Source organism: Vicugna pacos, chromosome 13, assembly GCF_048564905.1.
Source record: "Vicugna pacos chromosome 13, VicPac4, whole genome shotgun sequence".
Taxonomy (NCBI): Eukaryota; Metazoa; Chordata; class Mammalia; order Artiodactyla; family Camelidae; genus Vicugna; species Vicugna pacos.
Genome location: NC_132999.1, coordinates 60,705,318 through 60,720,311, shown reverse-complemented (window position 1 = coordinate 60,720,311; position 14,994 = coordinate 60,705,318). Strand labels below are relative to the sequence as shown.

Below are 14,994 nucleotides of genomic sequence, written 5' to 3'. Positions count from 1 at the left end.
GTCTCCTCACAGACTTCTCAGTTGCTATATAGTTTCTCAGTCTCTGCTTCACTTTCTATTCTGGCCTCTCTGTGGCTGAGTTCAGTGGTGTAGATTACAGCCTCTCCTAATTCGCCCAAGAACCCTGTGGTAGCTACTACAGCCGTCCCTGAGTATCTGCGGGGGGATTGGTTCCAGGACCCCTGCAGATACCGAAATCCATGGATGCTCAAGTCCCTTATCTAAAATGGTGCAGTGCAGCCGGCCCTCCGTATTCAGATTCCATATCTGCAGATACAGAGGGCCGACTGGGTTATCTGTCTCATTCTACAGATGAAGAAACTGAAATCCAGAGGGGTTATGTTACTTGTCTGCAGCTGCACAGCTGCTAATTGAAAACACTGAGGCTCCACTATTTCTCCCTGTGTGGAAGGGCTGTACAGTGTCTTTGGAGTATTTTGTCTCAAGAAAGAAAGAAACATGGGCAAGAGCTTTGCTTCAGTTGTTTCCAAACCCCCTGGGATCCTGGGATGAATAAAGGAAGGTTGATGCTGCCGATTTCCAGGAGACAGGCAGTCTCCTTTAAATCTTCCCTCCTTTTGCATTGTGTATCATTTTTTATGGTGAGTTAAATTACTTATGCTCTTTTGTTGAAAGCTAAGCACATTGGATAAATTGCTACTAATTGAAAGGTAGAAAGTGGACAGGCAGACTGGATTGTGATTAAAAAACAGACAAACATGGTAACTCCAACCCTGTGATACGTTTAAGCTCTTCTGGTGCAACCTGTGTATGTCTGTCTGTGTGTGTGTGTAAGAGAGAGGGAGGGAGGGAGGGAGAGAGGGAGACTCAGACAGAGAGGTCCGCTATTGTCAGAGCTTGTCTGATCACCAGGCCTCTCTGCTCTGGTGGGTTAATAGCCTTTGGAGATTATTTCTGTAGCTTTCAGTGTCATTGTAAAGTGAGCGTGTTACCTGTCAGCATTACATGGGTGGAAGGAAATTGCTGATGTAATGGCTTTTTGAAAAAAACCAAAACTTTGAGCTCTTATAAAGAAAAGCACACTATGAATACATGGGGTTAATTTTTAGCTTTAACTACAGAGTCAGTTGTTTATATAAATATTATAGATCTAAATGCTTAGCTGCTTCCTCAGAGACGCCTTGTCTTAAAGGCTATGCTTTATCATCCTTTCAAACCATGACCTACTGAGGCTGCCAGCGATGCAAAAACATTTTTCTTTTCCAGTTGATTTCTTTAGGACGACTGAGAAATATTGTGGCAGCCAAAGGGACCTCATCCTCAGTTCTCTCCACGGTTACTGCTTTGTGCCCATGAATCTGGGTCGAGGACATTTAATTTAGAGCAAAGCAGACCATCCTGCTGTTACGACCACTTATCTCAAAACTTTGTGCATTTCCATTTAAATGGCCAATAAAGAGGGGAGGGGAGGTAAAATGAATAAAGTTGGTGGATTGGAGGACATGCACTGGTAACTACAAGATGCTCAGAGTATAAACTGGGTGTTAAGAGATGAAGGTTCAATTCCTACAGAGAAAAATGTGGGCTCTTTTGTAGATTAGGACTAAATTCAAACCCCAAATCCCAACTTTCCCATTTGCTAACTTGCCTGGGAACTCAAACAGTCAGGAATGTAGCAATTGAGGGAAATAAAAATCTAATTCTTAGTCCTTACTCATTTTCCTTTTGAGAAAATTGAAGACAGAGTCCCCATTGAAGGAGAAAAAAAGGAAACGAACCTTTAAAAAAGATAAGCAGCTTCTGTTTCTCTGATTGCCAAGAGAGGACCAAGAGCCTGACACTACTGCCAAGTAACCTCTTTAGCTATAATCTAAATATATCTTCCTTCCTCTTTTTACAAATTGCATCTTCTTGTTGAAGTGCACACATTCTTGGCTGTGATGCAGGTATGACCTAATTTTGATGTAAAATGTGTGGGAGAATGAACTTTTAAAGTAATCCTTCTCAAGCTGAGATGTTTGCCACCGGGAAGATGAATTTGGTTGGATCACCCAGCATGTGACCCTGCTTTGGATGGAATTCCAATGTTTGTTCTTCTTTTGTTTTTGTTAGTTAATACTTAGTGAGTGTCTGTTTGTTTGATGTGTTATGAGGCGTGTACAAGGCTGTGCTGAAGAGCATGGGGCTTAGAGCCAGATGTCCATGCATTTGAATCCCAACTTTACCACCACTTATTAACTGTGACCGTGAATAAATTGCTTAATCTCTGTATGAGTTTTCTATGGCTGCTGTAACAAATGACCACAAACTGGTTGACTTAAAAGAACAGGACTTTATTAGCTCACATTTCTTGAGGGCAGAAGTCCAAAATCTGTATCATTGGGCTGAAAAATCAAAGTATTAGCCCAGCTGCGCTCCTTCTGGAGGCTCTGTCTCTTCCAGCTTCGGGAGACTGCTTCCTTGGCATTTGGCTGCGTCACTCCTGTCTCTGTCTCTGTGGCCACACAGCTTTCCCCACTTTCGTATGTACAGTCTCTGTACACGTGATGGCATTTAGGGCCCATTTTGATAATCCAGGATAATCTCCCCATTTGCATCTAGAAAGACCCTGTTTCCATATAAGGTAATATTTACAGGTTCTGGGGATTAAAACCTGGTATTGCTGGAAGGCCATTTCCCAGTCTCCACAACCTCTCTGAGTTTCCTTATATGTGAATTTGTAGCAATGAGAGTACCTGTTTTATAGACTGAGGATCAAGTGAGATAATTAACATACAGTGCTTAATATAGTTCTTGGTTAATAGTCAATGCTCAATATAACTTCTATCATCACTGTATCACCATCATCATAACCAGCATCTAGTTAAATTCTTCATCTCTCTGGAGCAGAAGGAAAAAAATCCTGTAAGTACAGAAGGCTAAGATATTAGATCTTGAATATTCTTTTTATTATTTATTTATTTATTTATTTTTGGTGCGGGGAGGTAATTATATTTGTTTATTTATTCATTCATTCATTTATTTAAAGTGGCGGTACTGGGGATTGAGCCCAGGACCTAGTCCATGCTGAGCATGCGCTCTAGCACTGAGCAATACCCTCCCCTCACAGAACTTGAACATTCATTAGAACTCATCTACGCTGATTGTCTTATTTAATGATCAAAAACTGAAGTCTAGTGATACTGACTTGCCCGTGATCCTGCAGCTAGGATGAAGCAGATGTATTTCATCATAACATTTTAGATACTGTGACTCTGTGATCGGTAGACGGGGAAACAGAGGAGGGAGAGAGAGAGAAAAGAGAGTGAATGAGCTTGTTTTTGACCTGACAGGATGATTGATGGCTTTATTATTATTAATAGGACGATGCACTGGACATCGTGGACAACATGAAGACCAAATTAGGTATTATCTTCACTCCTGTTTTAGAGATGAGAAAACTGAGGCTTTTGGGATCAAGGACAGATAGCAAGTCCCAGAATTAGAATCTAAACAGTTCGATTGTTAAGGCCAGGTGCTCTCAGCCCCTCTCCACTCCCTTGTTCCAAGAGACACTTTCTCTCAGCATCAATTATATATCCATCTCGAGTGGTTGTGGTTGTGTAACAAAGTGCAGCTCCTGCAAGGCTTTGTCTATGAGAGCTGGAGTTTTGGGGCAAAATACATCTTCAGGATGGACTCCCTGGAATGAGGATTTGGGAATGGGGAGATAGGATCAGCTGAGATCTCATGACTGCAGAGCCCCATTCACCAGGACATTGTGCTCCCAGCTCTCTGTTTTGTCTAGAATGTCCCCATTCTTGTGTCCCAGGGATCCTTCCTGGCAGCTAGACTCTCTCTGGCACTGTAAGGGAGCCCATTTCAGACACCATCTTCTGCCCATGTGTTCCGGGGCCATCTGTCCCTGGCACAGCAATTACCAGAAATAACAATTTGGTTTCTTTAATCATGGCTCTAAGACCAAAGTTTATTGATACAAGGTTGTTCCTAATTAGTAAAAATGCTTGTTACAGAAAAATGAGGCGTAAACTGCAATTCAGAAGAGGGGAATCTACGCAGAGGATTCTGATCTGGTTGAAATGAAGGATCCCCAGTCATGACCAGGGAAAAAAGCCAGACAGGCTGATTACAGCTGACTGCTTTTGCAGAGAGCTGACAGCTGATTAAAACAAAATCTTGCAGTAATCATTGGGAGCTAAGAGAATACATCCAACTAAAGTGTCCCATTCTTTTAGTCTTTACAAAAATATCAGTGTTCAGGTCTTAATTTACTACATCTGCATAGATTGTTTGGTATATACTGTGTGGTCCTCAGGGCCAGGCTGATCTCAGCAATTGTGCTACCCTGCATTGTGTTGTATATATTGTTAAATTGATTTTCATTTTACATTTAAGTGAATTGAGCATTTGAGGAAAGGGGGAAAAAATGACACCAATGATTGTGCTACTGCCTTTAAGGACTTTAGAAAATGTGGTCCAGGCAGAGACTTTTTTCTTTCAGGACTGTCTAGAAGAGTAGAAACTTAATTTCAAAGGTGTTACTTTTGCGCTACTCAACATGTTTTTGAAATTACTTTTCTAGAATTGTGTTTATATCTTGCAGTATGATTTTGACTATTCTAGACAATTACAGAATTCAGTTTTTGTATTAGTTTAGTTTTTGGAGATAGCTAAAAGTCATTTGGATCCAAATGTTGTCAGAGAGCTAGGTTTTTTGAGATCTTACATATGCTCTTTAAAAGTTTAACCTTTTTGAAATGAGCCTCGCTTTTCCTAGCATTGCAATCCCCCATTTCCAATTTGTTCCCACCAATCTCATTAGCTAAAGATTGAGGCAGTCAAACTTGTTAGAATTAGCAATGGATTAAGAGTAAAGAGACATTGAATGCAGGCCTGAGGAACTTTTCTATGAGTAAGATGCTTGAGTTTTATAACATCTATTTTGGCTGGCTTTCTTTTCCTTCCTTCTGGATTCTGGGTAGTTGAAGCCACAAAAGAAAAAAAAAAATTAGTCCTTGGCAAACTAGAGGTTTGCTGTGCTCATCAATTTCCTGACTGGGTGGACTAACCAGTCCTAAAATATCTCCCAGTTCTGATTCTCTGATTCCAAATAACCTCAGCATAAGAGGTGTCACTGTATATTAATATTAATGCATTAAACCAAATTGCATTCTAAGTATTCACTGAAAAAAAACAAAGCACTTTTATTTTGAGTGCCATATTGTTGTTATTTAATACAGTCTTTAATACAATCTGTACATATGTACTTATATCAAATAGACATTAAATAATTAATATTTACAAGGACTTTGTATCAAAAACACAGATCTTTTCTACTTCAACATGGTAACCTCCTAGGTCCAAAAACATAAGCAGTTTCTATTTTTAAATGTGCAACATGACTCAAGTCCATGTGTTACCTGATCTTGGTTAAAATAACCGGAAAGTGATTCTCTTTATGGACATGGATAATTCTGCAGAGGAATGCAGTCTTAATTCCCTCAGAAACGAAAATGGGCTCTTCCTACATTTTTGTCAGTGCAAGTGGTGGCGTGCGGCAGTTTCGAATGAATATGGACTCAGAGTCAGGAAGGCCAACTGTTTGGCCAAGATGCGGTGGCCTTTTACATTGCAGGCTGTGAGACCAGTGCATGTTAAAAGCAGGTCAGAGAGAGGATTATGGCTTATGGTCTCCCGCCCACTCAGTCCCTCGTGCTTGGCCCAGCTGCCACCGGTCAGCCTCTCTGATCCAGCTGCTGACCCAGCCTGCAGAGGATTACGGGTGGGGTCACAGCTGGGATGCCTTTGGACAGATACTGGTTTTAAATGGCAAAATGTTTTTTCACAGGCAGTAAAGCATAGAGACTAACATAATGGTACCCACTCACATATCCACCACCCAACTCTACCAACGTGCCCATCCTCACGTCATTTTTTTTGTAAAGAAATAAAATATTACAGAAGAAGTGGATGCTACCTATGTCCTGCATCCTGATTCCTTTCTTTTCTCTCTGCTAGGATAACCTATATTCTGAATTTGGTAATTATCATTCCCACACGTTTTCAACTATATATGAATATAGTCCTAAAAGTATAGCGTTCTGTGTATTTTCAAACTTTATGTATAAATGACATTTTACTGCACGCTTTTTTTTTTTTTTTTTTTTTGCTCAGCTTTATGTTTTTGAGGTTTGGCCACCGCACTGCCTATTTACCTACTGTTTCTCAGCCCTGTATCCACCCTTCTATAGTTTGTATTTCTCAAGCTCCTTTGTCCCAGTTGGTTTTCCTTTGGGTTCTTCCTACAGTTTCTAGTCTCTGAGTTATCATCCTTTCTCCTTTTTTTCTCTTTCACCCTGGAGGCATCTGGATAACCAATCCCTCTCTACTCTCCTGTGTTTGTAATAACTATCATGGTTTCTGTCTCCTGAGTGGGCCCTGAGGGCTGTAGGTGTGTGTTAACTGTACCTCTGGGTCAGTTGTTTTTTACTGCTGATAGTAGTCTGTTATATGACTACATCACAATTTTTCCATCCATTCTCCTGGCAACGGACATTTCCATTTCTCCCTGTTACAAACAATATTGGAAACACCATTCTTATACCTGTTCCCTTAGCTACCTAGGCAAGAGCTTCTCTAGGGAAGAGGAATTGCTCAGTGAAAGGGCTATGCTCATCTTCCATTTGCCTAGATGTTAACAGAATTGTACCATTTCACTCCCTGTTTTCACTTGGTTATTGTTACACTTTTCCTTTTTGGCAGTTAGATGGATGTGGTATGGTATCTCATTTCCAGTGAGTTAGGTGTCTTTTCATTCTTTCCTCTTTGAATTTTCTGCTCATACATTTTGCACGTTTTTTTCCCCTGCAAGGTTATTTTTTAAAATATTGATTTGTATGATTGTATACTAATTGGATTTCTTTATATATTCTGAATACTTTGTTGGTGATATGTGTTGCAAATATTTTTCCAGTCTTGACTTTTTTTTGTTTGCTTTGTTTTATGATATCTTTCATTGTATAGAAGTGTTATTTTTTTTTAATTATAGTCAAATTCATCAGTCTTCTATGGTTAGTACTTTTTTTTCTCTTTTTATCTCAAGGCCATAAAATAGTTTATATTTCCTACTAAAACATTTAAAGCTTTGCTTTTCTAAAAAATAAAAACCCACAAAACTTTGCTTTTCTGATTTAGGTTTTCAGTCCACCTGAAATTTATTTTTTGTATGGTATGATGTAAGGATCGTGTTTTTTATCATATAGTTAAGCAATTATTCCAGCTTCATTTATTATCATTTATAGTTTATCATTTTTCTTCTGATTTGTAATGCCAGTGCTGTCATATGTTACATCCCCATATGCGTGTAGTCTGTTTCTGGACTCTGTATTCTGTTCCATTTCTGTATTTGTATATTCTGTGCCAATGCAACAGAATTCTAATTAGCATGATGTTACAGAAAATCTTGCTAACTTATGAGCAAATCCCCACATCTCATTCTTCAAAATTGCTATGGCTATTCTTGGATTTGTTTAGCATATGAATTTTTTAAATGGACATGGGATAGGTTTATCATTTGAATTTTACCATCACCTTGTCAAATTCCATGAAAAATCCTGTTGAAATATTCATTGAAATTATGTTAAGTTTATAGGTTATCTTGGAAAGAACTGACATCTTTATAATATTTTCTTCCTATCCCAAAATAAAAAAAATCTCTCCATTTATTTAAGAAGACTTCTTTTTTAATGTTTCATTAATACAATTGTATAACTTTCTTCCATTTGGGTCTTGCTCATGTTTTGTCAACTTATCCTTAAATATTTAATAGTTTTAATTGCTATTTTTAATGAGATGTCTTTCAATCACATTTTCTAGTTGGCTGTTCCTAACGAAATGGAGCACTTTGGATTTTTGTGTATTGATCTTGTATCCAGAAACCTTATTAGTTGTAGTAGTGTGGCTGTGTGCATCACATTAATAGATCTTCTGATCTTCTTTCTTTGTATTCTAGGGATAACTCTACTGGGCCATGGCTAAATTCAACTTTCTAGTACTTTACAACTTTTGAGAGGTGGCTTTGTACAAAATCTGTAATCAGAGAAACTGAAGGGCTCTGCTGAGTGACTTAATCTGTCAGACAGGCAAAAGGCTTATAGAGAGCAGGCTGTTTTGGTCTTGAAACCTAGAACAGCCTTATCTGCCTCTATTGACCCTTCTCTGTGTGCTTCTGCTTAATTTTTCTAGTGCTGATTACCACCACATTCCCTTCACTGTTTTATATTCTTTTTCATTTGAGCTCCATTGAGAGCTCCAACAGTATTAGCCACCATCCAGGTTTTTGTAACTCTCCATGGTGCTTATCAGAGTACTTATGAAAAGAGCCTTTTTTTTTTAGGAGAAAGTTGGTGTCTACTGATGAATTGATGAGCTTTTTTGTTTATTAACTCATTGTAATTTCATTTTTGCTTTGGCCTTCAGGAAGCTAGGAGCTGAGTTTTGTGCTCAGTGGTGGCACATTCCGTTGACTCTGTTATTTAGTATTATTTTTCTTTCTCTGTATTCCCCTTATTCATACAGCACCCTACACATACAGCCTTTTAGAACTTAAAAAAGTTATTATTAACTTTACTCCTACTTTAATGCTATACAGTTTTATTGCCTGTATGTTTCAGTGTAATCTGTGTCAAATCCTTTTGTGGATAGGTGAAGTTTATATTCTAAATGAAATGAGAAATGTTCAATAAATGTTGACTGAATGGGGAGTATGAAGACTTTAGTGTAGTCATTAGTGTAGAAAATTAATTTTGATGTTTTAGCGTCTATGCTTATTAATTAGGCTTTTTACATCCAATACGTATTGACTTCAGGGGGAAAAATCTGATTTTACTTTCAAGTTCTGCTAGTAAATCAAAAAGCATTTCACAGCCTTGTAAAACAGTGGAGCTTGGCATGTAATTGCACATATTACAGTTGAATTAATATTTTGTTAAGTGCTGAGTGGGACCTCTCATGAACATTTGTGGGCTTTTTCTTTTGAGCTGCACCTAAATCTGATTTTTAAAAAATCGTTATCAGAGCGCTTGTATTCTCCAGCTTTCTAAATTCCAACAACTCTCCTTCAAGGGCATCTCCCAGAGGGGAGCTCGGTTGGTTAACTCCGGGGCGATAGAAAGCTTTTTGTTCCTTTACTCACGGCCCTTACTCGGTCTCCCAAGGAGACAAGTTGCCCACTAAATCATGCTTTTCTATTACTCATTACCCCTTTTTTCCCAAGGTGGCGTGTGGGAGGTGCTGTGATCGAGCTCGATAAGAATAGGCCGGGAAGCTTTCTGCGGGATAATACACTCATCCCTTTGCGTGGTTCAGCTCCGACTGCGCTGTGTTCGGCGGCTTCAACGTGTGAGATGTTTTCCAAACGGACAATGACTCCACACTCGGCCGCCTCCCACATTCATCTCGGCTCCCGGCCCCCAGACGCAAGCGTCTGGCCCCCACAGTCCCGCCCCGCCCCACTCGGCCTGGCTTTGTCCCCTTACAAGGCGGATCATCGGGTAAGTCAGGCGCGGCTGCTGCCGACTAACGCCCTTCGGGGGTCACCCGGGAGGGGACTCTGGGCGCCGCCTTCGCCCACCCCGCACCGCCGCATCCGCTCCGGCTCCTGCACCACCAGGGGGCGCCCCGCCGTCTCTGCCTCTCTTCGTCGCACCCCTTCTCCGGCTCCCCCTGCGATTGGCCGGTCTCCTTAAGATCTGCGTCCCGATTGGCTGCCTCTCGCGTCAGTCGCGGGCGCCGGGGCGGGCCGAAGTGACGCGCGGCTGCTGGGCTCGGGGCGGTGTCCCGTGCCGGCGGCTGCGGGCGGAGCTTCTCAAGGACTGACGCGGGGCAGTCAGACGGCGGCGGTCCTGGGAGGTGCCAACGCAATTCCGAATCGTTCCCAGCCCGCCGCAGCCGTTCCCCGCCACCGCCTGCCGGTTGCCGCGCCCCGGCCTCCCGCGCTCCCGCCCTCTGCCCGCCGCGACCCTCGATGCGGGGCTGCCCCGCTGCGTGATGGGGCTGCCCAGAGGCTCCCTGCGGCTCGCGGCGGCCGCTGCTTGCTCTGAGGAACGTCGGTGCCGGGCTCCCTGCGCCCCCACGCGCCTTGGCGCCTGCTGACCCGGCGCCCGCCCGTCCGTCGGTCAGTCCGCAGCGCGGCTGAGGTAAGACGGGCGGCGGGGCGGGCGGCAGTTGGCGCTGCGCCGCCGGCCTGAGGAGGGGGACGCCGGGGGGAGGGGCGGGCGGGGTCCGAGCGGGGGAAGCTCCGGGCCGGAGCCGCGACTACTGAGGGCGCTGCCCCACCGGGGTACCGGGTAGGATGGGGGAGCCTCGCCCTCGGGGGTGGGGAGCCGTCCCGGGGCCAGCAGCAAGCTCCGGGCTTGGGTCCAGCGGCCTGCCGGGTGCCCCGCAGTGCCCCGCACCAGCCCTCCGCTTCCTATGAGCCGCCAGGCTCGGGTTGTGTGTGCCCAGCGGTCAGCCGGGCCGCCTCCGTCTGTGCGTTCCCTGGGCTCTCGGCGCACATTGCTGCTCAGCTCGGGTTTGAAGCCCCCTTTTCTTACTGCCCGCATCCCCTTTCTCCCCGCTACGGTTGGCATCGGGGCTTCGGCTGGGAATATGGGTATGCCCTTTTGCCAGATGAAGGCAGGAGCCGGCAGCGCGTGGGAGGGGGGAAGCCGATGGCGCAAGGACCGGAGAGGAGCGCGATGGGAAGGGAGGGGGCTTGTTGGATGCCGGCCAGCTGCGGGAAGGCTGGTGTGGGCTCGGCGCTCGGCAGCTCGGGATTACTCTGGCAGCCATATTGGGAGGATGATCTGACAAATCCTTTAGGAGCCAAGTCCGGTTGCTGGAAGGCACCGAGTGACAGCCCTGGCAGCTTTCAGGGTGACTGGCCGCACCAGAGCCAAGTTGTGGGGGTTGGGAGGCTGCTCCAGCAAGCTAGTCATTGTTCGTGCAACACAAAACATTCCAGGCCCTAAAATCAGAATGGAACTCCAGAATCACTTTTCCTCCTTGGTGAATTGCTAATTGAGTTTCCGAGGTAAAGTGCCTTCAGGGTTCCCTTCTTGTTGGGGTGAAATATTGTGTTTCTGTGTTCATCTTCTATGCCCAGTGCTATGGACACAGAAGCCTGATGAGGCCTTACTTGTGCAGAGGCAGAGGATTACTAAGGCCAGTTTACTAGTGTGGAGGTCTGAAATTAGTATATTGCATCGGATGGATAGATTTTCAAGGTAGCTCAGCATGCTGAGATGAAGTAAACGAGTATTCTGATGGTGGGAGAGGCTTGCAGCAGTATTTCTGAGGACGCAGGTTGTCATCTTTATGGAATCTCGAGGTAGCTGAAATTAGATTGTCAACAGATCCATTGCTCATATATCTCTTTACTGTTCTAGGCAGCTGTTCTGCTGATACGGAACATGTTGCTTTGTGTGTTCATGGGTCCGTCTGAGCCCTGTGAAAGTGTAGTGATTGGATTTGAATAGCTCTTAAGAAGTGATATCATGGTGGATATTTTATTTAAAGACTGGCAGTTTGTCAGCTTTTCTTAGTCATAATAAAATCTTAGCTTGTGTTCTCTCAGAAGTGAGGTGATGCTTTCTCATTAACTTGGTATGACTGTTGGGTTATGAGGCAAGTGAAATTGGTAATGTACCGTTTAAGGATGGAATATGAAGATTGCACACATGTTGGCATTGTAAAAAAAGATCTGGAAATGATCAATAACTGAATTCAGTGCGAGCCTGTAAATTTTGTCTTTTCCTGCATCCTGAATACGGACAGGACCTGGAGAGTGCCATGCCCGCCTTCTTTGTGCCCTTTGCTTCCATTCAGATTCTGTTTCTTAATGAGTAAGTTCCTACAACTTAAGTTGAACTACTAAACATTTTCAGATAAGATTTTGTAATAAGTCTTAACACTTTATTTTTAATTTTTATCATTAAGCTTTCCTTTTAAAATTGGTTGAGTCAAAAATGGCCTCAACAGAAGCTAGTGCTTTTTGCATTACATTAATATGAGTGAAATACTGAATGTCTTGTGTTAAATTCCATACTCGAATTGAGAAATATTTCTGAGTTTTAAATTATTACATTTACTTTATTAAAAAAAATCTGAAGAATTGTGGCTAAATATAATTTCAGCATTTGATACAATCAGACCTGTCTGTGAGTTTGATTTGGAGGGAAGATTTTGAGGCTGTGCAGCTCTGCTCTAATGAATGTTTTCCCAAAATCTATCCAATTAGGTACAGCTTTTAAGCAGACTCTACTTTTTGAGATCAGATATGAGTGCAGTTTTCCTTTTTTTTTTTTTTCCTTTTCCTCTTTCCCACTTTGAATTTGTACAGGGAATAAACTCCCAAGAAGAGTACCAACAGAATCTCTCCAAGGCCAAAGCCTTCTAGACCACTTCCCGCTATGGTCTCCTTTTGGGTACAAAGTAACAGACAACAAAGGACCCCTGCCTTATTTGTAAACCCATACCCAGGCTGCTAATCACAGCAGGTCTTTTCCAGAAGTAAGCATATACTTTTGGTCTTGTAAACTGATATGATACAATTTCACAAGGCTCTGAAGTGAAAGGTATAGCGTTATCTACTTCATGTAGTTTTCTTTAAAAGATGGTCTTGTTTGAACAGATACTAGTAGATTTCTGGAGTTCATAAAACAATGTTACTATGCATTTAGAACTTTTTTTGTGCAGTTCATTGGTAGAAGATAAATGAAACAGTTGTGACGGTGATAGGAAAAACCTACAAAGGATGCCTTGGCCTTCTGAGTAGACTTTTTGATTAATGGCCCAGTGATTCATTTATGCTCATTTTTATGACATTCATTACCAGTTAATTGAGAGTGCATGTGGAGATTTAGTTCTTTACTCTGAAGTTCTTTACCATGTGTCTTTAGATATGGTAAGAGAAGGTTAGCTCCAGCTCCTTTCTATTTTAGTACAGTTTACTGTATTGCTGCTCATGCCATGGTGGTTTCCATTATTTTCTGTCAGAACCTCTTACCTCTCTGTATTGCTGTATAATACTTATTATCTAAGTCGATTGGTACTTTTATGATTGTTTTGTGGTGGTTCGTATGTATGTTTTAAGTCATAAGATTGTAAATGTCTGATAGATTTAAAAATAATTTTTACATTTCATGTTACATTGTTTAAGCCAAAGCACATCATTCAACTCTACAATCCTCTACCATTGCTCTATTTGATGACTTTGATACTTTGCTTAGTTCTCCCTTCCATCTGAATTTCTGACATCATCCTGGCAAATATCAATGACTGTATAGACAACCACCACCACAACAATAATGATAAAATAGCTTACTCATATTGAGTTCTTTCTATGTGCCAGGCTCTTTTCTGACCACCTTACATTTACTCATCAATTTAATCTTTACAACAGCCATGTATAATAGATACTGTTATCCCCATTTTACAGATGAGGAAACTGAGACAGGCCAAATAACTTCCCCAAGGTCACTAGAAGTGTGCTGAACTTCTTTTATAACTACTCTTTAAAATTTTTTGACTTCAGATCAAGCAAATGTTGGCTTCACTCTGTTCTAGTAACTCAATATTTTGACCACATCTTCTACCATGTCATCACCTTTATCTTCAGATCTCAAATTCACGTTTAGACCTTAAACTGATAATTTACAGCTCTCACTTTTGTAGTCTCTTTCCATGTGTTCTCCCACCGCAAGTCTCTTGGTCCATTAGCCTCTTTCATATTTGACTTCTTTGTCTTCCTTTTCTACACTGTGACTTCTGGGGTGGTTGCCTCAGCTATCTTCTTACTAGCACTTGCAGCATTTAATTCTTCTTTATTATTCTACAAGACCCACTGTGCAGATGCTGGCCTTGCATCATTCCTGTCATCCATACTCTCCCTTTTTCACTCTGGCTCATGGAGAAACCTCATACAGTGCTGGGGATTAGTGTCATAGTTGATGTGTAGTCTTAGGTCTCCCCTGAGTCTATCTTCGGTGTCTGTCAGAGCATTTCTGCTCAGTTCCCTCCCGCATTCTCCACAGGCTTTTCTGAAATCTTGACCATTTTGCTCAGGCCTCCCCACTACTCCATACTTGGCACAAACGTTACCCACGGCCTCATGGAAAGAAAAGGCATGAACTCCCTCACTTCCCCTTCCTCTGCTTACAGATGTCTCTGCCTTTTTTCTTACCCTCTTTCCTCCAGTCTCAGGGGAAAGGTTACTCTCTGACTTCAGCTAATCTCTGGGCTTGTGTTTTGGATCTCACTGCCTTCTAATCTTTGGGGACCTGCTGTATTGGCTACTTTTCTTTCCCTCTTTCGCTGTTTACCCAGTTCCCTTGAATGCAGCAGGCACAGTCCCACATTAGGGCCTTTGCCCTGACTCTTTTGTTTACTTGTAGCACTCTTGCCCTGAAATCTGCTTGGCTAATTCCTTCACCTCCTTCAGGTCTTCGCTTAAACCTTCCTACTTCAGCATGCCTACCCTGCCCTCACCACCTGCACAGCGCTCCTCCCTACCACACTCCTGATCCCCTGTCTTGCCTATCCCATTCCTCCTCATAACACTTATTATCACCTAACAGCTGTATAACTATATATTATTTTAATGTCCCCTCTCCCCTACTAGAATGTGAACTTCTCCATGGCAAAGATGTTTATCTGTTTTGTTCACCGATTTATCCCAGACTCCTGGAACTGCCTGTCACATTGTAGGCACCTAATAAATAGCTGTTGAATAAAGGATAGAAACATGCAAGCCTTTCATATTAAACCACAGTGTGGGGAGTAGGGGAGATCTTCATTCCTGTACCCTTCTAGCTGTCTCTCCTGCCCTCACAGCCACCAGGTTCTGGAAGCAGTGAGGATACTTGCATTTCCAATTCCTTGCCTCCTAATTACTCCCCAACCCACCACAGACTAGGTTCAGTGACCAGCCCCCTTTCACTGACGCTGCTCTTGCTCTGGTTCCAGCTCTTTATTGCTGAAACCAGGGGGCACACT

General features: G+C 42.6%; 1 protein-coding gene across 4 annotated transcripts in view; it reads left to right on the top strand.

The window, feature by feature from the left end:
- Positions 1-9,803: 9,803 nt before the first annotated feature.
- KIF1B (kinesin family member 1B) overlaps positions 9,804-14,994 on the top strand; it is a 136,263-nt gene continuing 131,072 nt past the window's right edge. For 3 of the 4 annotated variants that reach the window (XM_072975418.1, XM_072975415.1, XM_072975420.1), the window contains exon 1: positions 9,804-10,157. The gene's annotated coding sequence lies outside the window, so the exon portion shown is untranslated. Of the gene's footprint in view, positions 10,158-10,286; positions 10,308-14,994 lie in introns of those variants that run through there. The other variant, XM_072975416.1, reaches the window with a different exon arrangement.